This window comes from Dipodomys merriami, unplaced genomic scaffold (assembly GCF_024711535.1).
Source record: "Dipodomys merriami isolate MVZ:Mamm:240054 unplaced genomic scaffold, mDipMer1.0.p SCAF_558, whole genome shotgun sequence".
Classification (NCBI taxonomy): domain Eukaryota; kingdom Metazoa; phylum Chordata; class Mammalia; order Rodentia; family Heteromyidae; genus Dipodomys; species Dipodomys merriami.
This window is the reverse complement of record NW_027206133.1, coordinates 608195-635134: the sequence shown is the minus strand read 5'-3', so window position 1 is coordinate 635134 and position 26940 is coordinate 608195. Positions and strand designations below refer to the sequence as shown.

At 36.1% G+C, this 26940-nt stretch overlaps 1 long non-coding RNA gene across 1 annotated transcript; it reads right to left on the bottom strand.

Moving 5' to 3' along the window:
• Nucleotides 1-702: 702 nt before the first annotated feature.
• LOC138812022 (uncharacterized) lies at nt 703-26341 on the bottom strand. Its single transcript, XR_011367542.1, has 3 exons — nt 26078-26341; nt 13289-13339; nt 703-773 (listed from the first exon to the last, which is right to left on the bottom strand). It is a non-coding gene; the product is annotated as an uncharacterized lncRNA (long non-coding RNA).
• Nucleotides 26342-26940: the final 599 nt, after the last annotated feature.

The window sequence follows — 26940 nt, the reverse complement described above, 5'->3', positions numbered from 1 at the left end:
GATATCTATATATACATATGCATATGCATGCATGCATGCATGAAATCGTAATTCTCCAGTAGAATGTTGAGAAACTTGGCCTAACAATTATAAAACTATATCAAACTTGTTGCAAGAAATGTACAGTAAAATATTAGTATTTTAGCATAGATTTTGCATATATTTTGTGAAGAATGAAAATTCTTCCTTCATTTTATACTTTACAAATATCCTTAGTAGATTCTGTTTTTTTCATATTGTAGTAGGAGAATCTATACAATGCTGAGAATTGGAATTACACAAAATATGCAACATGGCTGGGCACTGGAATTTGAAGTATGTAATCTTAGCTAGTTAAGAGATTGAGATCTGAACATTACAGTGTGAAGCTAACCTAAGTGGGAAAGTTCATTAGATTCTTATCTCCAATTAACCACCAGGAGAAATGAAGTTCCAGTTCAACTTATATGTAGAGCACTGGCCTTGAACACAAAAGAACCATATAGGCCCTGAGTTTGAGCCCTAGGATCAACAGAAACAAAAACACAAAATATAACATGGAATTAGATATTTTATAATGGAGGATATTTTAATACAGTCTACATTGTTACAAAGACTAGACTTCTGTGTTAGCTTTATAACCTACCATAATAAGTGATATTATCCATTTATTAAGCAGAAAGGCTTACTCAGATTTACAAGTCTGAAGGTTTCAGTGTATGGTTTTATTGCTTTGGATGGCTGTGACAAGACATGTCAAGGTGGGAAGTACGTCAAAGAGAAATGTTTTTTACCTAGAATGATTTAAAGATAAAAGAAGAAAGTATGTGAGAGGCTATGTTTTCATTGGTTTCACTCTAAAGAACTTAATCTCCAGAAGAACTATTCAGGTATTCTCCACAATCTGGGAGGAAGTGGAAAGTAATTTTTCTTTAACACATAGGTCTTTCTGCGGCATTCTAAATTCAAATGGCAACATTTTCACCAATGATAATGATTTGTCCAGGGGTGGAAGCAATTAGATATTTCAAAAATTCTAAGCATATCTCAGCAGACTAAATATTTTATGGAATTCCTATTAAAATATTTTCTTGCAGACTGACTGGGTCTTCATAGTACACATGTGTATATCTGTGTGTTTGTATGTGTGTATGTGTTTGAATAAATTAATACAACAATGTAGCTGATAAAAATATTCCTATGGCCTTTTGTTTTTCTTCTCATACTATGAAAGCCTGTAAAAATTACCAAGCAAATAGCATCCAAGATTAAAACTTTAGTGCTGTCCAAAAGATTTGCATGCAAACCCAAGAACATCCACCTCATTTCAGACTGCCATGTTTTAGGAACATATTAAGTCTATCAATTATGTTGTCACCAAGGAAACAACATACAATATTTCTTTTAAAAATACCTAGATTGCAGAACACTTCAGACAGAAAATTGAAGGAATATAATTCATGGGATTTAATATAAATATTTAGTCACTTAAATTGATATTCTATTATTATTATTATCATTGTGAAAATATCTTACAGAGGGTTTACAATTACATGCGCAAATAGTGAGTACATTTTTTATCAAGCATTGTTTCCTCCTCCTTTATTTCCCCATACCATCCCTTCCCCTCTCCCCCTCATCCACACATCCCTCTACCACCACCCTCCCTACCACCCTCACCATACACCCCACCAAAGTTGTAAAGTTCGTTTATCGACATAACGTATTATACATCTCATTGTTGTAAAATGGGTCCACTTGTAAACCTATTTAAACAGTTTGTTTTTCCCATTCCCTCCAAAAATTATACCAACATCAAATACAGTGAAAGCACCGCTTATAGCCTGGGGGAAGTACATACAAAGCAACAAACAAATCATCTTATAAATATGTTGAAAACAATAACAAGAAAGAAAAGAAAACATTTGAATCCATATCTTGGTATTCATTTCTCCAAACAACGACCTGTCTGACAGTTTCTGTTTGTCTCAGTCATATATTAGTTATTGCAAATAAGGGAAGCCATAGGATCTATGTTTCTTTGGGCCTGGTTTACTTCACTTAATATAATTTTTTCCAATCTTTCCATTTCCTAACAAATGGGGCAATATCCATTGTGTATTTATACCACATATTTTTGATCCAATAAAGAATATGTCTAGATTGGTTCCATATCTTAGCTATGGTAAATAATGCTGCAATGAACATAGAGATGCTGGTAGCTTTAGTATGGTCTTGTTTGTGATCATTTGAGTAAATGCCCAAAAGTGGGATTGCTGGGTCATAGGGGAGCTCTATGTAGAGTCTTCTGTGGAACTGCCATAACAAATTCCAAAATGGTTGAACAAATTTCTACTCCCACCAACAATGCAGTAAGGTTCACTTCTGCTCACATCACATTCAGCATTTGTTGTTATTAGAGTTCTTGATTATTTTAACTGCGGTGAGGTGGTATCATAATGTGGTTTTCATTTGCATTTCTTTTCTGGCTAAGGAGCATTTCTTCATGTGTCTATTGTCCATCCTTCTTTCCTATTCAGAGAAGTTTCTCTTTAAGTCTTTAGTCCACTTATTTATTGGCCAGTTGTTACTTTGAGGATTTGTTGTTGGAGGATTTAATTTTTTGTGATCCAGGTATATTTTAGATATGAGACCCTTGTCCGATGTATGGCTAGTGAAATTTTCTCCCAATCAGTGGGCTTTCTATTGATTTTGCTAGCTATATCCATTGCCAAGTAGAAGGTCTGCAATTTCATGCAATCCCATTTGTTCCACCTTTCTTTGATTTGTTGTATTCCTGGGTCTCAATTAAGAAAATCCTGGTCTGTACAAAGGAGACCTAGGGTTTCTCTTACTCCATTCTGTAATGTTTTCACAGGGTCTGCTTTAACTCTGAGTTCTTTGATCCATTTGGAGTTGATTCTGGTGCAGGGTGATATATAAGGATCTAGCTTTAGTTTTCTACAAGTTATTAACCAATTTTGCCAGCACCATTTACTGAAGAGGCTGTCTTTCTTATATTCTAGATTTAGCACCCTTATTGAAGATTACACGGCTATAGGTCTGTAGGTTCATTTCTGGGTTTTCAATTCTATTCCATCTATCCTGAGGTCTTTTTCTTGTGTCAGAACCAAGCTGTTTTGATTACTATAGCTTTGTAGTAGAGTTCATAGTAGGTTATTAATATTCCTCCAGCACTGTTCGTTCTGTTAAGAATCATTTTGCTATTTGGGGTCTTTATTATTCTATATGAATTTTAGAATTGCCTCTTCTATTTCCTTGAAGAATGAGGTTGGAATATTGATAGGTATGGCATTGAATCTGTAGATAGCTTAGGGAAGTATTGCCATTTTCATGATATTGATAATTCCAATCCAGGAGCATGGGAGGTTTTGCCACATTCTAGTTTCTCTTTTGATTCCTTTTTCAAGTTTTTAAAGTTTTCATCATTGAGGTCCTTCAATTCTTTGGTTAAGTTAATTCCTAGGTATTTTATTTTTTGTGGGGCTATTACAAATAATCTCTTCTCGTTAATTTTAAATTGAAGTCTATTTCATCTGATATTTGGATTGAAACTCCTACATGTTTATAGGAGCCATTTGCTGGGTAGATTTTGTTTGAGCCTTTCACTTTCAAAAGTTGTTTGTTTGTATGAGCAAGGTGTTACTCCTGAAGGCAGTAGATAAAGGAATTTTGCTTGTTAATCCAACTAGACAGTCTATGTTGCTTAATCGGAGAGTTAAGTCCATTAATGTTGAGATTTAGGACTAAGCGGTATTTGGGGGTAGCAGGATACAACCCTAACATCATTATGGAGGTTGACACTGGCATGGAATTCATTTCCTTTTTTATCTGACAAATGAATACACAAAATAACATAACTTTAACTAAATATCAAGACCTAACTAAACATATTACCAGAAAAGTCATCATGCAAGCCATATTGCAACTAGGGTAAAAGAAAAATCCGTCATATTCATTCTGTATTTATTTTACATGTTGATTTTTTTCTTAAATTATGTACTTTAGCTCGCATTTTAAAAACATTGTGTTAAATGATGTATATTTTGGTAATTAATTTTGGATGCCTCCTTAAATTTTGTTTTGAGTATAATGTCTCAATTCAGTTACTAACTCATGAAATGATGCTGATTACAAAACAAATGCTAATAACCACTGCTTATAATACACAAAATCTCATAAGCAAGATTTCATGAAGCATTGGTTAACATTTTGATTTCATGGTCTCATGATGGTGAGGCCTATCTGCAGGATTACAGTTGTACCTAGATTCCTCAGCCTAAATTTAGCCACTGTTAAAAAATGTTTATATCTTTATCTATCATCCATCAGAGATTAAACTTGGGTATAAAACCTTAGAAAATGATAAGGCAAGAATTTGGCTTTTCTGGACATAAAGTAAACAATATGCCGCATAGAGTAACTCAATAGTTTAAAGTCAAGCTATTTCTGCAAAACATTCTAAACATTTCCTTACAGTGTATATTATTCTCAAGAAGGAAATGAGGCATGTGAGAAGAAGACTAACCAAGTATTGTCTTCAAATATACATAATTTGGATTTACCTCTTGTTTTTCATTATAAGCATTTTTGATAAAACTCTTTGAATAATTGTTTTCCTGGTCTGGTAAAAAATGTCTTAGTTGCATATACCAAACTACATTCAGAAAATGGTATATAGGAATTAAGTTAAGAAAACATATTCAATAAATTGTAAAAAGTATATACCTATAGGGATAATATTTTGAAGAGTACATTGGAAATATTCTAATATAATTATTAATTTGATTGAACAATTTCACATTGACAGTAATGAACTAGATTAATGTTAATTGGACAAGATTGTCTTTCTAAATGAGCAAAACCAATATCTCCTTCTACTTTATCAAGGAAACAACTGAGCAAAAAATGGAAATTAACATATGAATCTATGTCAACTTGAATGAATTTTTGTTTATTAACAAACACTAATTTCACAAAGTATTTTATTGTGTTATATTAATCTGTCCATATAATGTAGCTTGGTAAATTATATTCCTTTTTATTAATTTCATTATCCTATTTTTATACACATGTTTTATTCTGTCATCATACTAACATAAAATATTTGAATCTATTTACTCCACAATATTTCTCTTCATCTCCTCTCTTACTTTTTTCCAAATATGATCCTTTCCAACTTTTACACCTGAGTCATTCATTTTATTTTCTGAGTCTAGGGTATGCATATGAGAATCTAGTATTTGTTTTTTTTTTTAATTTTTATTTTTTGTGAAAACATTGTACAGAGGGGTTACAATTACATGGGCAGGTTAATGCGTACATTTCTTATCAAGCATTGCAGCCTCCTCCTTTGTTTAACCTTCACGGCATATTGCTTTAATATGAAGGTTTCCAGTTCTAACTATTTTCTTGAAGATGATATTATTTCATTATTATGTGCGGCTAAATAATATATCATTGTACATATATGCATACATATATTATAATTTCTTTAGTTAATGAGTGAATAAGGAACATGTAGGTTGATTCTGTAGTTATTTATGTTTTTTATATGGGAGAAGGAAGGATGGAAATACTGATGTTTGGACTGAGAAACATGCTCTTTAGGCAGACACTCAAGTATTTGAAACATCCTCTCAGCTGCTCTTTCATTAGTATTTCAATAATCCATAATATTCTAAAAGTAAAATTTAATTACATTTGCAAATGAGTTCTTTTTCAGTATCTATATTATTTTTATTACAGTTTTACATTTAGTATGTCATGTGAGTATGGGGGTGTATGTGAGCATGAACATGCATGCATGTTTGTACATGTAGCTGACTCTAAGGAAACAGATTTTGTGAGATACAGGATTCAAATAAAAGTTTGAGACCTGTAAGTTGCTAAATTAATGCATAAGTCCAGTTTGTGGAGTGTGATTTCAAGATCATATTTTTTTAGGTTTCATACCAACAAAGTAGATGTTTTTAATCTAAAATTATAAGGAATAAAAAGCTACTCTGTTTCATAATCATTGTCTTAGTAATCCAGACATGTTTTTATTAGTAGAAAATATGATTGAAAGTATGATGGGTCAGTAGTAAGCCTTTAGAAACTGTACATTTTACCCAAAATCTTCAGATGTACTATTTGGAAAAAATTACAAATGTATTTATAAACATACAAATAAATATGATTTTATATTTCTAAATATATGTATATAATATAAAAGTATCATATATTTAGTTATGATTTAAATGTGTATCTTAAATATTTATTTAATTTTAAACATATTTCATCATATATACAGATATATATATATATATATATATATATATATGTCCACATATTTTTTTGGTAAGTCATGTGGCTTGAACTCTGGGCTTAGGTGCTATCCCTGTGCTCTTCAGCTCAAAGTGAGACCTCTACTGCTTGAGACGTAGGTCTACTTCCAGTTTACTGGTGGTTTATTGGAGATAAGAATCTCAAGATAAAGAATCAAATGTTTCTTCCCCCCTTGGTATTATTTCTAACATATTTATAAGATGATATTTTTGTTGCTTTATATGTCTCTCCCCCATGGCATAACCCCTGTTTCATTATAGTTTATGTTGGTATAATTTGTGCAGGAGAAGGGAAAAAACAAATTGTTTAAATAGGGATACAGGTGGAATCATTGCAACAATGAGATATACAAGGTGTTATATCGAAAAATGAACTTTACAACTTTGGCCGGGAGGTGAGGGTAGTTGGGAAGGGATGGGAAGGTGAAACAAAGGAGCAAGCAACAACGCTTGATAAGAAATGCACTCATTACCTTGCCCATGTAACTGTAACCCCTCTGTATGGTATTTTCACTATTTAAAAACAAAACAAAACAAAAATAAATCCTGAGAGAGTCCAGGACAAAGACGCCAGAAGCAGCAGGAGAGCAGATTCTGCTCAACCCCAGCAAGAACGGACAAGGAGCAGATGTCTTAAAAATCCTGCAGATCACTGAACAGAGACGGCCCAGGAAACAAGACTGTGGTGTGAGTAGAACCCTGACATCTTTACACCTAGCAAGCAAAGGAGGGAAGGCCACCCTTCCCCCACCACCAGTGATCTCCACCTTTGATCCTGACAAAGCACCACTGAGCAACTACCTCCAACTCAGGCCTTGTTTGAAAACAAAAGAGTCATTTAACTGCTCATAGCAACCTGACCTGACCTGCCCGGCTCAACTCCACGCAGGGCAAAGTCACACATCCCAGGCAGAGATTGTGACTTTCTACATTGGGTAAACAGGGTCAGTGGCTACCACTCCCTACAGCAGCCTAGACAATCAATTGAAATTTAATAAACAAAAAACCTAAAAATGTCTCTAGGCTGAGTTCTGTGAGTGTCTCAGGAGCTAACCCCTCAGGGAAAACTACTGTTTCCTGAAAGGCCTCAACCCTACCCAGAACCTAGCCTCATCACAGCATATACAAACTAGAGGAAACAGCATCTCCCTCTTTTGAGATACTCAAAGCAGATTTCCCTCACACTGAACTAGCCTGGGAGGCAGATCACAAAATCCTGGGGAAGGAAGAGCATTTTTCTGCCTGTTCAAACAAACTGACTTAAGAAACCAATCATAAATTTTTAGGTGTGTGTGTGTGTGTGTGTGTATGCTTTTTTATTTTTAGACCTTTTAGTCATTTTTTGGTCTTTTCATTTTTTTTTCTATTTCTTCCTTTTTTACATGACTTAATTGCTATTCCGCTCATCCCCAGGTATATACCTGCCATTGATTATTTCACCTTATGCCCCATTGTGTACATACTTAATCCAGAAGTTTATGACTCAATTGACAACTCAGGCTTAACTTCTTTAATATCAGTATTATATCTTTATACCTATATAATTTTCAAGTAACTAATTTTAGGAAATTTTATTTTTTAGTTTTTCATACCTCTTTCTATCTCTCCCCTCTTCTCATTCTATCGTTTTCTTCTCTCAATATCACTTCTTTAAACTTATATAATTTTTACGTATTTCATTTTTAAATTTAAATTTTTGTTTTTCCATTTTTTTGTTTGTTTTAATCACTCCACTATCATTCTGCCCAATCCATTTCCCTCTTGGCGATTAGGATTTCGTTAAATTCACTCTATTTTCACCTCTCCACATCCCTCTAATCCTATTTTTCAACACATTTCTCCTTAAACCTAAAAATTTCTGATTTGCCAAATTTATCTTTGCTGTTTTTAGCCCATTAATCCATAGTTGTTTGATGTTGAATAGATTGTATCTGATGAACTAGTTTGTATCTGCAGCCATTTTGATTGGGCAACTACAGTACTTTGGTTGATGCTTGCCTTAAAATAGTGTTCCTGCACAATATTGGTGTTACTTTCATACAAAATGGGCAGAACAAGCCAGAAAAACACAAGAAAAATGGCAAGTCCGGGTATCTCAAGTCCCACTCATGACATCTGGTAACAGAACAATTCATGAATAATCCAGAGGAGAGTTCTTAAAATGATCTACAAATACTACTGATGAACATGGTGAATGAAAAGATTGAAAATCTGCAAAGGACTCAGTGTGAGCATGATAAGGAGAGAGAGGAGGCAAAGCAAAGGTTAATACAGGAATCTCGTGAACATGAGGAAACTACTCAAAGATTGATACAGGACTTGAGTGAACAGGTTTAGAACAGTCAAAGAGAAATTAAGGAATTGTGTAAACAGGCCGAGAACAGTCAAAGAGAAAGACAGGAATTGCATGAGGAGGCTGAGAACAGTTAAAGAGAACTACAGGAATTGTGTGAAGATGAGGAAGCTAATCAAAGCGTAATAGAGGATTAAAAGAGTGGGATGAGACTAGACAAAGATCAATAGAAGCATTCATGGAATCCATTAACAGCTGAAGGAATTCACGGACATCACAAATGGAATGCTGAATGGAGCCCAACAGAAGGAATGGGAATCCAGGGAAACCATAGCCAATCAACTAAGTGATTTAAGAATAAACTCTGAACACCAAATTAAGGAAGTAAAAAAGTTTATACAAGATCTAAAACAAAGCTCCAACAATGAATTTGAAGCCATCAAAAATGACCAATTAGAAGGAAAAGATATAAAAACCAAATTAGAAAGCCTTGACAGTAGATTTTATCATGCAGAAGATAGAATCACGGGGATTGAAGACAGCCTAGTTATTATAGTGAAAGAACATACAATTATCCAAGACAAATCCAATAATATAACAGATCTATTCAACATTTGGAAGATACCATCAAAAGGCCTAATCTGAGGATAATGGGTGTAGAGGAGCACACATGGACAGAAGTTAATGGTTTAGGAAATTCATTTAACAGGATCTTAGCAGAGAACTTCCCAACCATGCAAAAAGTTAGGCCTATTCAGATACAAGAAGATTTTAGAACCCCAAATAGACCAGACCATAACAGGACATGCCACCATGACATTAAAATCTGCAGAGGATCAATTCAGACCAAGGAAAAGATCCTTAAAGCTGTCAAGGAGAAAAGATCAACCACTTATAAAAGGAAACCAATTAGAATAATCTCTGATTTGTCAGCAGAGTCAATTAAAGCAAGAAGAGCCTAAAATGATGTATGCCATGCCCTAAAAACAAACAACTATCAAGATACTGTACCCAGCTATACTCTCCTTCATAACCGAAGGTCAAATAATAATTTTCCATAGCAAAGAAAAGCTGAAATAATATATCTCCACCAAGCCAGCCCTACAAAAAATACTTAAAGATTTCCTCACATAGAAAACCAACAAAACCACAATAAGAGCAAAAAAACCACACAAAAAGTGAGAATCCAAGAACCATAAGAAGAACCCAGTTGCCCCAGCGCCCAAGAAGTTGGATAACATGGCAGGAACTCCCAAAAACCTCAGTCATATCTTTCAACATTAATGGGCTTAACTCTCCAATTAAGCAACATAGATTATCTAGTTGGATTACAAAGCAAGATTATTCTATCTGCTACCTTCAGGAGTCACACCATGCCCATATAAACAAACATATTTTGAAAGTGAAAGACTAGAACAAAATGTACCAAGCATTCTCATTGTGGTGAGGTGGTATCACAATGTTGTTTTGATTTGCATTTCTTTTATGGCTAAGGAGGTTGAGCATTCCTTCAAGTGTCTACTGGTCCTCCTTCTTTCCTCTTCAGAGAAGTTTCTCTTTAAGTCTTTCACCCACTTATTTATTGGGCAGCTGTTTCTTTGAGGATTTGTTGGGGATTTAATTTTTTGAGTTCCAGGTATATTTTAGATATGAGACCCTTGTTCATTGTATGGATAGTAAATATCTTCTCTCAATCCGTGGGCTTTCTATTGATCTTGCTAGCTATATCCATTGCAGAGAAGAAGCTCTGCAATTTCCTGCAATCCAGTTTGTCCAACCTTTCATTGGTTTGTTGTGTTTCTGGGTCTCTATTAAGAAAATTTCGGCCTGTGCCAAGGAGACCTAGGGTTTCTCCTATTCCATCCTGTAATGTTTTCAGAGTATCTGCTTGACTCCGAGGTCTTTGATCCATTTGAAGTTGATTCTGGTTATGGTGATATATTAGATACCATATCAGGAACAGTGACGATATTCTTTGCAAAATTATTTCAATAGATTATTTTCCTCTTGGTCTTGTATTTGCTCAACAGGGTGTATGGAGAAGAATAGAGTTAAATCACCCATTCCTTGGATGACATTGTCTGTTACAAAGGACAATACTTCTATGTCCTCCTCTTAGCTCTTGCATGATTTCCAATTAATCACAGCTTCTTGGCTTCAAATCTAGTGAAGCTGAAGGACTAGCAGGCGTCCCCCACTACTACGTCTTCAAGGTTTCTCTTTGAAAACTCTTTTATTTGGAGTAGAATTAATTTTCATGTCTTCATTCAATTTGTTCTTCATTATACTGAGCCAAATAGGCTCTGTAAAATCACTTTAGGTAGCAAAAACATTAAAACAATCTATAGCAAAACGTTTTGGCCCCCTACACTGCTGAAACCAATATGCTTAGCTAGGGCTTCTAATAACGTGTTTTCTTACCTTTTCAATTTGGTCAATTCTTTTCTGATCCCCAACCTTTTTGGCTTATGTAATAACAGAAGTCTTCACTATCTCATGTTAATAAGGATATTATATTTTTGAGCTATTTAGAAATGAGAAATCATTGGTTTGAAGTATCCAATCAGGTTTTTTTTTTTTTTCTGTGTTTCAGTGCTTCACGTGCAAAGACATCGTGGAAAGTATTAAAACAGAAAAGTGTAAACACAACACGTTCTTTCATTGTGAAGGGCACTTTCTCCCTAAATATTTTGGCCCAAATTATGTTTTTAAGAGAATTACTGTTCAGTAATTAAAGGTCAATTCACAAATTTGATGTCTAATTTTAAAAAAAAAATTTCAATTTAAAATCCACTACAAACTTGTTTCACACAGTAAAAGTATATTTCCTGAGTAATGACAATTCTCATGGGAACCTACAGGATTTACAACAAGGTTTGTGAGGTTTGTTTGTTTACTGTGAAAATGAGCCATCTTACCCACATTGTTCCCTCTTGGCTAAGTCTCCATGGACTTCTTTGCATGAAAGCTTATTTTCCCAGGAAATTTTAAATTTTCTTAATAGGCTAAGTTAAAAAGTGTGAACAACCTTTCATAATTTTAAAACTCTTATGAAATTCCTTTATCAGAATAGCGAATTTACCAATCCTAATTCCACCTTTACCATCAAAAACTGCTTAAAATAAAATTTCACTGTATTGGTATAGTAAATATTGTTCTTTATGTAGTAACATTTTTAAAAATCAGTACTATTTGGCATCTAATTTGAATGAATTACCCCTTCTTTAGCAGAGGGCCATCAACTTGAATGTTATCCAACTAGACAATTTTTTCACAATATACTTGCCAATATTTTCAAAAAATAATTAACTAGTACTTTCTCAGACTGAAACCAAAAACCGTTTAATTCTATGGAAACCCATAACTTTTAAAAGTAAATAAGTTATGAAGACGACAGAATATGTGTGTTCTTCACAATTCCTATGACTAATAACTACTCACTTCAAATTCTGAACGTTCCATACCTGAGAGACTCAAAATAGTACCTGTTGGCATGTTATGTAATTCTGCAATAGATGCATTTTCCAATAGGGTGTTACAGATTAAGAAGTGAACAGAAAAATAGCCACATTCTAGTATAGGATAAAACTGTAAAGCATCGGTTATAATTAATTCTTCAAGAGTAAGCAATTGTTTATCAGATAAAGCTATTATTTCTATGAACATCAATCCAAAACTTTATGCCATAAAGTCCTCCTAGACCAACAGTTTCCAACTTGTAGGGTGCACCTCAAAATTCTCTTAATTCGCATCACAAAAAGCTTATCTCTATTGGGAAAAAATACTACACCTCTGCTAAGGTGATGCCCTCTGTGTTCTGGAAAGAACACCACAATAAACTGGGTTGCATCATTTTTCCTCCACTGGTATTCTTGCAAGTATTTATACTTATACTTTTTTTTAACTATCATAGATATTCAGTATGCTAAGATCAGAAGATTACAGTTCAAAGCCCACCCAGGTAGGAAAGTTCCCTAGATTCTTATCTCCAATAAACTTCTCAGCAAAAGCCAGACACAAGTGGTACTGAAGTTGAAGTGGTAAGGCACAAGCCTTGAGCTTAAGAGGCTCAGAGACAGTGTCCAGGTCCAGAGTTCAAGCCCTATAACAAAGCAATAAAACAAAACAAAAATAAAAACAAACCCCAAACCTAGCATTTTTCTCATTGTACTCAGAGGCACGTAATTAAAGATATTGCTTCCTGTGTTACACACAGGTAGAAGAAAGAAGATGGCACACAATTATTCTCTTCATACCATGTTATATTAATGCCTCAAAAAATTGCTTTTTCTAAATTTATAAATTAATATCATCAATTTGTTGTCAACTCAGTCTACATTATTCACATTATCATTTTCTACATGAACAGTTAGAATTATCTATTAACTGAGTTCTAATTATAACTCTCTTGAAACAATATGCTAGGCAAATAGAATGCAAGAAACATTTGTAAATATGTCAATTAAACCCTCTACTTAAAATAATTTTGTAGTATCCTATGGAATATGAAATTACAAACAAAACAAAAATATTTATTTGAAGTCTAAACTCTAATTTAGCAAGATCTATAAAGACCTACATTAGATGAACTTTGCTATTCCTCCAGGCTTATGCTTTTGTAATCCTTCATCTTTCCTTGGAATCTAACAGAATGATGATTACTTACTTTTTCAAATTTTGGATGGGAATCATGAACCATTTTGCATCTAGGAATATTCTGTAATGAAGAGAGCATTTAAAACAAAACTGAGGATTATATACCAGTTGCATTTCAACAGAAAACTTGGCTTCTCAAAACATAATGAAGAAATTAGCCCAAATTTCCAACTGTGTATTCCTTTCTTTTTTGGTCTGTTTTATTAAGAGAAAATTGTACTACCTGGTCTAGGGAAGGTATCAGTAGTAATTCCAGTCCCTAATCTCCTGTCAATCTGAGTGCTAGAATTCAAGGCTTGTATCACATTGCCCAACCATAGTTTCTTGGTTTATTTATTTGTTTATTTATTTATTTATTTATTTATTTATTTATTTATTTATTTATTTATTTATTTATTTTGGGGTCCGGTAATGGGGCCTGAACTCTGGGTCTGGGTACTGTCCCTCAGCTCTTCAGCTCAAAGCTAGCACTCTACCACTTGAGCCACAGAGCCACTTCCGTCTTTTTTCTTTTTGCTTATGTGGTGCTGAGGAATCGAACCCAGGGCTTCATGCATGCAACACAAGCACTCTACCATTGAGCCACCTTCCCAACCCCTTCTTGGTTTATTTAATCTAGATTCTGACTAGCAATTCTGAACTTCTCCAGTGATATTATCCACTAGAATTCTCAGAGTGTTCATGTATTATTTTCAAAGATGTTCTAACATTTGACACAGGGTATGAACATTTTCAAGTTCACCTGCGGGGTCTCTGATTCATTCCTCCATGGATCCAATCCTTTTAATATTGATTACTTGACTCTCTTACTATCTCTGGTCCTTACCTCTCTAATATGCTCAAACATTTTGAAGAAAGTTCACTTGAGAATTTTCTAATTTTAAAAATTAGCACTTGATTCTCGTCTTACTCAGGACATATTTTTCTATTGTTTTCTAACTTTTCTACATATTTTGAGAGTTGCTTCATTTTTGTATGTGTGTGTGCACATATAAGTGTCTCTGTGTGTATGTATATGTTTATATGTATGTATGCAAAAGCCTCAAGCTCTTATTTATCATTCTTGCTCATGACTGTTATTCAATCACCTGTGCCATTTTTCCAATCCAGATTTTGGGTGGTTAATTATAGATAGTGTCTCAAACACTCTTCTGCCCAGGCTGGATGCAAACTGAACCTCCAAGACTCCTTTACATTCTTAGGTTTCATTTATCCAGTAGAATCAACTTTTAAACTAAAAACATTTTTGTGAGTGCAAAGTGTAAGCTGTAGCCCAGATTTTTAACTCAAGAATTCATATAAAGATAAATGAACATACACATTATATATGCTGAGTGTACACGGTTAGAAATGTGATCATAAGCTGGGTGGTGGTGAGATCTGAGGATTGGGGTTCAAAGCCAACCCAGGTAGGAAAGTCCCGGAAACTCTTTTCTCCAATTTACTGCAAGAAAACTGGAAGTGGCACTGTTGGCTCAAGTGGTAGAGCATTAGCCTTGAGTGGAATAGCAGAGGGACAGTGCCTAGGCCCAGAGTTCAAGTGACAAGACCACCACCAACAAAAAATATATAAGTAAAGGAAAGAAAAAATGTGTTCTTACCCACCAGTTCATGGCTAGTATCATCCCTGCTCTCTCAAGATGGACTGTTTTTTTTCCAGACAAGTCCATGCTCATATATCTGCCTTGCATTGGAAACAGAATTATTTTCCATTCTACTTTCTACAAAGATGTGTCTTTAGCAAGCGTGATTTAGAAAGGGAGTGTCATCATACTTCATGTTCCACGTAGGAGTAATGCTTTCTCTATATCACTCTCATAAATCTACATACTGTACTTGGTATTATTGTTTCAACGGGGTCTTATTTGTAGAGTCTTCTATAGTGTATTGAAACCTTATACTTAAACACAGAATTTCTCTTTCTCTTATTATTGTTATAGTTAACAAATTCATGTAAACTTGGGAAATCATGTGTAGCATATAAACTCAGAAAAAAATGATCTGAGAACCATCTTCCCCTTTAAAATTCACCTTAATTTACAGAGAATTTACAAAGTTTGAACTCAATATTCTCATGGATAATGTATTTATAAGAAATATAAATTTCATATTTTCTCTATACTAAGTTGTCTCTGAAACACATGTTACCTCAGGTCCAAAGGTGTCCTTGGGTTATTTTGGTGAAGCCAGAAAACATTCATTATACCTCAAGCTGCACCATAGATTGTTCCTGGAAATAACTGTTACTGGATGTGGAAACTGATCCCAGGAGAAGAATGGAACATAGAGGATTGAAAAAGTTCAAGTTAAGTTGTGCTTTCCTTTATACTATAAAAGAAGAGAATCCGAAGGCTTGAAGGGAACTCTGTCCCTGAATTTTTTTAGTGTGTTTTTACTCATATATAATTTTTCTGTAAACTTCTAAGTTGAGAATATTACAAAAAGATTCAATGTGCCATTTGATGGCCAGCATAGAACAAAAGGAAATAACGTTGTGAAGGTGGTTCAGTGATAGAGCATTTGCCTTGCATGCTTGAGGCCCTGGGTTCGCTTCCTCAGCACCCCATAAGCAAAAAGAAGCCATAAGTGGTGCTGTGGCTCAAGTGGTAGAGCACTAGACTTGAGTTGAGGAGCTGAGGTAAAGTGCCCAGGCCCATAGTTCAGGCCCACGCCTTGACCCTCCCAAAAAAATCTACTGCAAAGAAACAAAGACATGGAGGTTTTAAAGTGTTTTATGGGTGGATATTTTACCCCTGAGATGATTCTTTTGTTGCAGGAGTCAGTTATCAATTCCTTTAGTTTGGTCATGAGTTCTCCAGAGCAATAAGGATTCCAAAAAAGCATCCAGTGCGTATGAACAGCAAAAGGAGCCATTTCTCACACCAATACTCCTTTAAGGAGGCTTCCAATGAAATATCTGGTTTTTTGTTTGCTTTTTTGTTTATCTGGTGTTGGTTCTGGGGCTTGAACCCAGAGGCTGGACCCTGTCCCTGAACAGTTTTCTTTCCTGCTCTACTAGTCCCAAAGCTAGTACTCTACTGCTTGAACCAAAACTCCACTTCTGGCTTTTTTCTTGTGTAATTACAGATAAGACTTTGACAGACTCTCCTGCCTCGTTTGGCTTTAAACTAAGATAGTAAGAAAGCCAAGTGACATCAACTGTATAGACTTCTCTTTTCAAACGAGAAATATAAGATGAAGTTTATTGTAAAGCTAATATTTGACAATTTTTACTTCCTTTTTTATTGTGAGCATACCGTACAGAGGAGTTACAATTACATGGGCAAGATAACGAGTGTATTTCTTATCAATCATTGTTGCCTCCTCTTTGTTTCCCCTTCCCGTCCCTTCCCATATACCCCCTCCCCCCAGCCGACCCTCTGCCCCCCACCAAAGTTGTAAAGTTCGTTTTTCGACACGACGACTTGTACATCTCATTGTTGCAATGGGTCCATCTGTATCACTAGTTAAACGATTTGTTTTTAGAGAATATGTCCAGCATAGAATCCATAATATAACTCAGCAAAAGTAGGTGCACTGAATCATTTTGGATTTTTTTTTTGCTTGGGAAGATTATTGATCTTGTCGTTCCTTTTGTGGAAACTTAAAGTCATATTTCACCTTTTTATAGGTTGTGGGGCTTGAACTCTGATACTGGTTGCTTAGCTACAGCACCACCACCGGTTTTCTGGTGGTTTATTGAAGGTTACGGTCTCATGGACTTTCCTGAACAACCTGGCTTTGAACCACAATCCTCTGGTCACAAACTCCTGAGTAGCTAGGATTACAAGTGTAAACCACCAGCACCTGGCTCATATTTGCATTTATATGCACTGAATGACACTGTGTAGACAAAGAATGGAAATTTTAACCGAATGATGACATTAAAATTGAAGTCCTCCTTTTCCATTTTCCTACATTAATGACTCATGAGCTATGGGACCCTTACATTAGCATCCTCTGCCATCTGTATAGGTGTATTTAGTATCAGGAAATGTTCATAGAGAAATAGAGAAAGAATGAGATTTTTAGAAAGTAAAGGAGATAAGGTATGAAAGAATAGCATAGGAGATACATTCATCACACAGAGATGAAGAGATAGCCTAAGAGATTTGGAATGAAGAAAAGCCTATTTGACAACTACTTCTACAATAACCAAAAATGGTTGTTAAGACCAGTTTCTGGTATACCTTAATTACTATCATTTATTCCTTCTATCTGGAGTTATTCCTTATTTTCTGTCACAACTATTAATTAGCCTTTGTCTTTTTGGTGCCATAACGGACCAAAAAAATTTCAAAATCACACTTAGCCTACCCTTCTCTTTGTGATTATCAGTGATGACACAAATCCTGGAATCGTTGAATTTCCAGAATTAAAATTTACCGGGCATCTAAGTACATTCCTAGTATTAATTGCTGTGATTTAATGAACAAAATTTTTTCAACACAGTATCCTCATATAAGTAAAGTACATGAATTAGGGACTGTTGTCAGGTGTCAGTATGAAAGGAGCAATTATATATTCCAAGTATGGGTTCTTTATTTTGCATTTACTAACTAAATGGTTTATTTGTTTTGTTCTGTTTAGTTTTTGTTCTTTTTGTCAGTCGAGGGGCAAAAACTCAGGAGTAGGGAATTTTCCTGAGCTTTTTTTTTCTTGCTCAATGCTAGCTCTCTATGACTTGAGGCACAGCACCACTTCCAGATTTTCTTTATGTGTTACTAAGGAATTGAACCCAGGTTTTTATGGATGCTAGGCAATCACCATACCATGAAGCCACATTCCCTGAGCCCTAAATAACTTTCTTAAGATGGCATTACTTTTTCATTCCGTAACTGCGTATCATAATTTTGGCCTGGTGCTAGAAAATGATGTAGAAAGCAATACAGTAAGTCTAGTAAGGCTGGAGCGACAATGAATAACTGTCACGGTCTAGCCAGAGGAGCTTATCCCATGGAGCTGTTTCAATAAGCTGAGTGAGACAGCTCCTGACCCACAGCCAACCTCCAGAATGAGAGGGCCACCTTGGGTTCCAGCCACATGGGGACCAGTACTTTTGAAAGAGAGAGAGAATAAAAGTCAGAATTACAATTAAGTCTGGTGCTAGTGGCTCAGAATTCTAATCCTAACTACACAGGATATGATATGAGGATCATGGTTCATAACCAGCCCAGGCTGAAACGTCTGTGAGACTCTTATTTCCAAAGAACCACCAGAAAATCAGAAGTAGTGGTTTGGGCTCAAGTGGTAGAGCACTAACTAGCCTTTTGCTGACGCTTTCAGGAACAGTGCCCATGCCTAGAGTTCCAGCTCCACAACTGACAAGAAGTGAACTTCCTAACAGAAGAAGTGGACTGAATAGCAACCATTGTCCTAGGAAGCATGGTAGTGAAGTCAGGCAGAGCTTCCTGTGAAGTTGAAGTCATAAGTAGGTCAACTGGCTTCTCTGTGCCTTGGTTTCACCAGCTGCAAAACTCAACATAGTGAAGGATTCTCTTCCTCATGGGGATAGGGTAATGATGAAAGAGAGCCATGTTTTGTTTCACAATCCCACATCTGTTGCACAATTAATAACAGGCCCCACCTGAGCCCTTTCTAGCTATCTTCCTGTCATTTGCTCACAGAATTGCAGAGAACCTTATCTGAAGGCTGCTCCCTCTGTGCCTAGCCATGCTCCAGAAATCCCTCTGTATAAATCCATTGTTTCCTCACAAGTTTCCTGAGAGGAGAATGAGGTCTGATGGTTGCGACCCTACCCAGAGCTTCACCTGTGGTCAAAAATCATCTGCTGTGATTTTTCTGCCTGCTGAAACTGACTTGAGAAAACATTCAAGCCACAGGAAAATCAAAAACCACAAACAGACCAGAGACTGCAACAAGAGACAGCTTAAGGACACAAGGGAGATACAGTATATTCCCATCCCCACCCAAAAATATCAAAGAACTCTGTTTTTGTAACTTTATAAAAAATGTTTTTAATTTTTAATTTTTTACTTTAATTTTTTTTTGTTTTTTATTAACTTTTTTTTTCTTCCTCTCAGAATTTGCATTTTAGGGGTATATGTGTGTGTACTTTTTTTCTCTTTTCTTCTTAAATTTTTTTTTGTGTAGCTCTACTGACCATTTGCCCTTTGTTTCTTTCCTTCTTACTCTTTTCATTTTTTCTTTTTTTCATCTTCTTTGCGTGACTTAATTGCTATTCTGCTCATCCTCAGATATGCCAATAGTCGATTATTTCACCTTAGCCCCATTGTGTACACAATTCATCCAGAAATTTATTACTCAATTTAAAACCTCTTAGCCTTAAATTCCTTAATAACAGTACTACCCTTTTTACCTATATAATATTTTAAGCATTTTTATTTTTAAGTTTTTCACATCTCCTTTCTATCCGTCTCTTTCTCTTATTCTATCCATGTTCTTCTCTGAATATTACGTTTTCATTTTGCATAATTTTTAAGTGTTGAACTTCTTAATTTTTATTTTTTGTTTTTCTATTTTTTCTTGTCTTTTTTCTTTCTTCTTATTTCTCTCTCTACTATCATTCTATCCAACCTATTTCCCGCTTTGAGATTAGGATTGAGTTAAGTCAACTATCCCACTGACTTCCACATCCCTATATGCCTATTTTTACCCATATCTCTCCCTAAACTTAATAATTTCTGTTTGCCAAATTCTTCTTTGCGGTTTGTAGCCCATTAATACATAGTTGTTTGATGTTGAATAGCTATATCTGTAGAACTAGGTTGTATCTGCAGATTTTTGACTGTGCAACTACAGACTTTGATTGATGCTTGCCTTAAAATAGTGTGCTAGCACAAAACTGGCATTACTTTCATCCTAAATTGGCAAAGCAACCTGGAAAAACACAAGAAAAATGACAAGTCCGGGTATCTCAACTCCCACTCACGATAATCAGGGGTCAGTAAAGATAATCAATAATCCAGAGGAGAGTTCTCACAAAGCTCTACAAACACTACTGGTAAATATAGTAAATGAAATGATTGAAAACCTGCAAAGGACTCTGAATGAGTGTGATAGGGAGAGAGAGGAGGCAAAACAAAGATTAATACAAGAATTTCATGAGCGTGAGGAAGCTAATCAAAGATTGATACAGGAATTGCGTGAGCAGATTGAGAGCACTCAAAGAGAAATAAAGGAATATCATGAGCAGGCTGAGATCAGTCAAAGAAAACTACAGGACCTGCGTGAACGTGAAGAAGGTAATCAAAAAGAAATACAGGAATTGAGAGAGTGGGATGAGAATGCAGAAAGATCACTAAAGACATTCATGGAATCCATAAACAGAGAACTGAAAGAATTCAGAGACCACAAAGGGAAGGCTGAATGGAACCCCAACAGAAAGATTGGGAATAACCAATCAACTAAGTGATTTGAGAATAAACACTGAAAACCAAATTAAGGAAGAAAAGAAGTTCATACAAGTTCGAAAACAATGCTGCAAAAAAGAATTTGAAGCAATCAAAGCTGACCAACAAGAAGAAAAAGAAATTTAAAAGAAAGTAGAAAGTCTCTATTGCAGGTTAGACCATGCAGAAGATCGAATCTTGGGGATTGAAGACAGCCTAGATATTATAGAGAAAGAACATACAACCATTTAAGACAAATCCACGAAATATGATAAATCTATCCAACATTTGGAAGACACCATCAGAAGGCCTAATCTGAGGTTAATGGGTGTAGAGGAGAAGCTAGAGACAGAAGTTAATGGTCTAGGAAATTTGTGTAACAGGATCCTAGCAGAGAACCTCCCAAACATGCAAAAAGATAGTCCTAACCAGATACAAGAAGCTGGTAGAACTCCAAATAGACCAGACCAGAATAGGACATCCCACAGTCACATTATAATCCACACAGGATCAATTCAGACCAAAGAAAAGATCCTTAAAGATGACAAGGAGAAAAGATCAATCACCTATACAGGGAAATCAATTGGAATCACCTCAGATTTCTCAGCGGAAACAATCATAGCAAGAAGAGCCTAGAATGATGGATTCCATGCCCTAAAAACAAACAACTATCAAACAAGAATTTTGTACCCAGCTAAACTCTCCTTCTTAACTGGAGGTGAAATAAAAACCTTCCATAGCAAAGAAAAATTGATACAATATATCTCCACAAAACCAGCCCTACAAAACATTCTTAAAGATGTCCTACACATAGAAAACCAACAAGATCACAGTAAAGGCCAAGAAATCGCACCCAAACTGAGAATCCAAGAACCATAAGAAGAACCCAGTTGACTCAGCACGCAAGAAGGTGGATAAAATGGCAGGTACTCCCAAATACCTCTCAATCCTAACTCTCAACATTAACGGACTTAACTCTCCAATTAAGCAGCATAGACTATCTAGTTGGATTAAAAGCAAGATCCTTCAATCTGCTACCACCAGGAGTCACATCTTGCCTATAAAAACAAACACATTTTGAATATGAATGGCTGCAACAAATCTACCAAGCAAATGGCCTCCATAAACAGGCAGGAGTTGCAATCCTAATATCAGATAAAAGATACTTCAAATTGAAATTCATGAGAAGAGATAAAGAAGGTCACTACATACTAATTAAGGGATCTATCCTTCAAGAGGATATTACAATTCTAAATATCTCTTCTCCAAGCAATGGAGCACCCAAATTTATCCAAGAAACACTACTTTCCCTCAAATCCGACGGAGATCCAAAGACATTAATTGTTGGGGTATTTAACACACCAGTTTCCCCACTAGACAAATCAACTCAGCAAAAACTCAACAGAGAAACCACATATCTAAACAACTGCATAGATCAACTAGATTTCACAGACATCTACTGAATATTTCACACAGCAGCATCAGAATACACGTTTTTCTCAGCAGCACATGGAACATTTTCCAAAATAGACCACATTTTAGTATACAAAGCAAACTTGTCCAAATTCAGAAATATTGAAGTTATACCTTACATTCTCTCAGACCACAAGGGAATAAAATTAAAACTTAACACCAAAAGCCACCAAAGAAAATCCTATAACACATGGAGGCTGAAAAACACACTGCAGAGTCACGAGTGGGTCATGGAAGACATTAGAAAGGAAATTCAAATATTCATGAACACACAAATTACCAGCTCCTCTGGGACACAGGAAAAGCAGTACTCAGGGGCAAGTTTATAGCTCTGAGTTCCTACATCAACGAATTCGAGAGGTCTGAAACCCACCATTTGATGAGAAATCTGAGCCTCCTTGAAAAAAGCAGCAAGATAATCCCCCATCCAATAGACGGTAAAAAATAATTAAAATTAAATCAGCATTAAATGAATTAGAATGCAAAAGAAATCATCGAAAGAATCAACAAAACAAAGATTTGTTACTTAAAAAAAATTAACAAAATTGAAAGACTCTTAGCAAATCTTATCAGAGAAAGAATAAAACACACCCAAATAAACTCAGAGATGAAAATGGAAACATCACCACAGAATCAACCAAGATTCAGAACATTATAAGGAATTATTTCTCAAAACTTTATGCTAATAAGTTTGAGAACGTGGCACAAATGGACTTTTTCCTAGCAAATATTGACATGCTGAAACTAAACCAGGATGAGTTAAACCATCTTAACAGGCCCATATCAAGCATTGAAATAGAAACTGCAATAACAGACCTCCCATATAAGTAAAGCCTAGGACCACATGTCTTTAGAGCAGAATTCTATAAGGCCTTCAAAACACAGCTCACACCAATACCCCTCCAAATCTTCAATGAAATTTAAAGAAAAATTTCACTACCGAACACATTCTATGAAGCCATCATAAGCCCAATCCCCAAACCAGGCAGGGACTCAACACAGAAATAGAACTATAGACATATTTCTTTGATGAACATTGATGCAAAACTTCTCAACAAAATTTTGGCCAATCGATTTTAACAATTCATCCAAAAAATCATACACCACGATCAAACAGGATTCATTTCAGGGAGGCAAAGCTGGCTCAATATACAAAAATCAAGTAATATAATTAATCACATCAACAGGAGCAAGGGTAAGAACCACATAGTTATCTCAATAGATGCAGAAAAAGCATTTGACAAGATCCAATTCCCCTTAATGATGAAGGTTCTGGAAAAACTAGGAATCCATAGAACTTTCCTCAATATAATAAAGACTACATATGACAAACCTACAGCCAGCATTAAACTTAATGGTGAAAAACTAAAGCCATTTCCTCTTAACTCAGGAATGAGACAAGAATGTCCACTCTCTCTTCTCTTCAATCTAGTATTAGCATGCCTAGCTACAGGAATAAGACAAGATGCAAACTTAAAGGAGATCCAAATATGGAAAGAAGAAGCAAAACTCTCCCTCTTTGCAGATGTCATGATCTTGTATTTAAAGAATCCCATAGACTCCATTACCAAATTACTCAAGCTGATTCACAACTTTGGCAAAGTAGCAGGGTATAAAATTAACCCTCAAAAACAATGGCTTTTCTGTATACCAACAATGGGAAAAGTGTGGCTGAAATTAGGAAAGCATCTCCATTCGTAATACCCCACAAAAAATAAAATACCTAGGAATTAACTTAATCAAAGAAGTTAAGGACCTCTATGATGAAAATTTTAAAAACCTGAAAAAGGAAATAAAAAACGGAACTTAGAAAGTGGAAAAACCTCCCATGCTCCTAGATTGGAAGAATCAACTTCGTGAAAATGGCAATACTTCCCTAGGCTATCTACAAATTCAATGTGATGTTTATCAATATTACAAACTCTTTCTTCAAGAAAATAGAATTGGCAATCCAAAAATTCATATGGAACAATAAAAGACTCAATAGCATAAAAGATCATTAACAGAAAGAACAGTCCTGGATGAATATTAATACCAAATTTCAAACTCCTCTACAAAGCAATAATAATCAAAAGAGCTTGGTACTGGCACAAGAACAGACCTCAGGACCAATGGAATAGAATTGAAAACCCAGAAATGAACCTACAGACCTATCGCCATCTAATATTCGATAAGGGAGCTAACAAAATAGAAACTACTTGTAGAAAACTAAAACTAGACCCTTATATATCACCCTGCACCAGAATCAAGTCCAAATGGATCAAAGATCTCGATGTCAAAGCAGACACTCTGAAAACATTACAGGATGGAATAGGAAAAATCCCAGGTCTACTTGGCAAAGGCTGAAATTTTCTTAATAGAGACCCAGAAACACAACAAATCAAAGAATGTTTGGACAATTAGGATTGTATGAAATTGGAGAGCTTCTGCATGGCAAAGGACATTGCTAGCAATATCAATAGAAAGACCACAAACTTGGAGAAAATCTTCACTAGCCATACAACTGACAAGGGTTTCATATCTAAAATAAATCCCCCAACAACAAATCTTCAAAGAAACAACTGCCCAATAAATAAGTGGGCTAAAACCTTAAAGAGAAACTTCTCTGAAGAAAAAAGAAGGATGGAAAATAGACACATGAACAAATGCTCAACCTCTCTTGCCATAAATGAAATTCAAATCAAAACAACTTTGAGATACCACCTCACCCCAGTTAGAATGGCTATAATCAAGAACTCTGATAACAACAGATTCTGGAGTGGATTTGGACAGAAGGGAGTTGGTGTGAGTGTAAATTTGTTGGTGGGAGTGTAAAATTGTTCAACCACTTTCAAAAGCAGTATGGAGGTTCCTCAAAAGACTCCATATAGAGCTCCCCTATGACCCAGGCAATCCCACTTTTGGACATTTACCCAAATGTGCACAATCAAGACCACATTAAAGCTACCAGGACAACTATGATTATTGCAGCATTATTTACCTTAGCTAAGATATGGAACCAACCCAGATGCCCCTGGGTAGATGAATGGATCAAGAAAATGTAGTATATATACACAATGGAATTCTATGCCTCCATCATAAAGAATGACAGTGCTCCATTTGTTAGGAAATGGAAAGACTTGGAAAAAATTATAAGTGATATAAGCCAGGCCCAAAGAAACATAGGTCCCATGGTTTGCCTTATTTGAAATAACTAGTATATGTCTGAGTCAAGAAAAACAGGTCAGATAAGTTGATGTTAGGGAAATGAACTTTAAGATATGTATTCAAATTTTTTCTTTCATACGATTGTTTCTGGTACATTTTTAAGATTATTTCTTTGTTGCTTTTTATGTCTCTCCCCCACAGTATAATCCCTGCTTTCACTGTATTTGATGTTGTTATAATTTATGGAGGGTAAGGGGAAAAACAAATCATTTAAATAGAGATTACAGGTGGACCCATTGCAACAATGAGACATAGAAGTCGTATGTCGAAAATGAACTTTACAACTTTGGTAGGGGGAGGTCTAGGGACAGGTAGGGAGGCGGGGAGACAATGGGATGGGAAGGGGAAACAAAGGAGGAAGCTATAATGCTTGATAAGAAATGTACTCATTATCTTGCCCATGTAATTTTAAACCCTCTGTACAGTATTTTCACAAAAAAAAAAAAAAAAGAATCGGCTGCTGTGGACTAAAAGTTTGGGATAATCCATCTAAATTGATGACTGCGCATGTTGCTACATGTCTACCATCCCAACTACAGAGGACCAGGCCTGGTGGAGCATACATGTTACAGATAGGAGGACCTCGATCCAGCCCAGCCAGAGCATATATTGAGGCTCTGTTTCAGAAATGCCCAAGACAGAAAGGTGGCTCCTCAGAGCCAGAGAGTGGACACAAGTAGGGGGTCACGGTGCCCCCAGAGGGGTGTCTGACCTGGGGTAGGGGTAGTTTTGGGCCAGCCACTCACATGTGCTGCTGTGAAAAGTTGCTTGAGGCTGCTCCAGGTGGGGCGAGCAGCGATGGCAGTTGCATTGCAGACACATGGACTCAGAGCCAGGGACCAGGTTGGGCTTTACACGGCCTGGCAGGGTTCCATTGACTGATGTCTGAAATTCTGAACCATGGGCAGGGAGGGCGCTGAGGCATGGGCAACCATCTCATTTTCGTTCTATATTCCAAAGTTGCCTTGAGTCTCTTCCTCACCACTAAGCCATCTCTACCTTCCTCAACTGCTGGTGTAAACTAACAGAGGGAATCCCGGTGCTACCTGGCAGCATGGAATGTGAGCATGGCCACCATTCTTGTATCTCATTGGTCAGAAAGAATCATGAAATAATGGGGGTGTGGCCAGAATTCTGTGATGCAAGCAGCATGGGCGGAGTCAAGAAGACAGCAGCTCCCCCAGTCCTTTTCCTGGGGAACAACGTCAAATTCAGTTGGAAACAAGAGGGTGACCTGCTTTAGCCGGATGGCTGCACAGATTGTTGTGTATGTCTGTTTGTTCCCAGTCCCAGACGTTGAACTGAGGATATGGGCACAGTCTGTGAGCTGCTTTGGCTCAAGGCTGGCCTTGCACACTGGATCCACAGGGATTCTGGCTTTGTTGGCACTGAAGTTGGACTATCCTGCCTAGGGTGACTTCGACCATGATCCTCCCATCACAGCCTTGTAAGTATCAAGGAAGACTGCTGAGAGCCACTGGTGAGTGCCTAATCATTGGTCTTACTGATGTTCTTGGACAGACTGGTGAGTTCCCTTGGGTTTAAGTGGTGGGAGCTGTAGCCCATAGTTTGAATCCTGGTTCTGCCACTTCCAAATGGAATAAGATCC